The sequence below is a fragment of the Suricata suricatta genome, chromosome 9 (assembly GCF_006229205.1).
Source record: "Suricata suricatta isolate VVHF042 chromosome 9, meerkat_22Aug2017_6uvM2_HiC, whole genome shotgun sequence".
Classification (NCBI taxonomy): domain Eukaryota; kingdom Metazoa; phylum Chordata; class Mammalia; order Carnivora; family Herpestidae; genus Suricata; species Suricata suricatta.
In genome coordinates, this window is record NC_043708.1 from 36,636,142 (window position 1) to 36,636,916 (window position 775).

Below are 775 nucleotides of genomic sequence, written 5' to 3' on the forward strand. Positions count from 1 at the left end.
TAAATGTGCCTTTTTTATATTTTTTATTTTATTAAAAACTTTTTTATGTTTATTTATTTTTGACAGAGAGAAAGAGATCAAGAATGAGCAGGGGAGACACAGAGAGGAAGACACAAAATCCAAAGTAGGCTCCAGGTGTCAGTCAGCACAGAGCCCAATGTTGGGCTCAAACTCACTGCAGGGCTTGAACTCAGGTGCAGTGAGATCATACCAGAGCCTAAGTCAGATGCTTAACCAACTGAGCCACCCAGGAACCCCAAACGTAACTTGTTTTTAAAAGAGTGGTTCAACAGAGAGCTGAATAGCTCCAGTTATAACAGGTCCTTATGTTGTTTGGCTGATGAAGAAACTATACTGATAAGAACAGATACTACCCTTGATCTTAGCCAAAAGGCCAAGAAGTGATGGGTGAAGAAACTATAAACAAGACACATCGGGTTCAAAGGCAATGCCTTCTCAGCAAAAATTCCCACTAAAAAATCCAGTCCTCTTGTTTAACAAGTCTGCCGACACATTTGCTGACCTGTCCTAACTCTAAGGCGTTATTTACCCCTCTGCCCCTGCCCCTCATTTTCCCTTCAAACAGATGCATCCCTCCATCACAGACAAGCTTCAAAAATTTTGTTTTTCTTGATAAAGATCACTTTGCTCTGTCAAACTGTAAATCAACTTAAAACACAGCACCATTTCTTAATCTGGATCTCACATCCATGACTTATTTTTGCCTAATGAGACATTTAAATGCTGCATGGATTATGTAGATCATGGCCATTAA

The 775-nt window shown here is 39.7% G+C and overlaps 1 non-coding gene across 1 annotated transcript; it reads right to left on the minus strand.

The window, feature by feature from the left end:
* Window positions 1–213: 213 nt before the first annotated feature.
* Window positions 214–406, minus strand: LOC115303036. Its single transcript, XR_003913779.1, has one exon. It is a non-coding gene; the product is annotated as a U2 spliceosomal RNA (small nuclear RNA).
* Window positions 407–775: the final 369 nt, after the last annotated feature.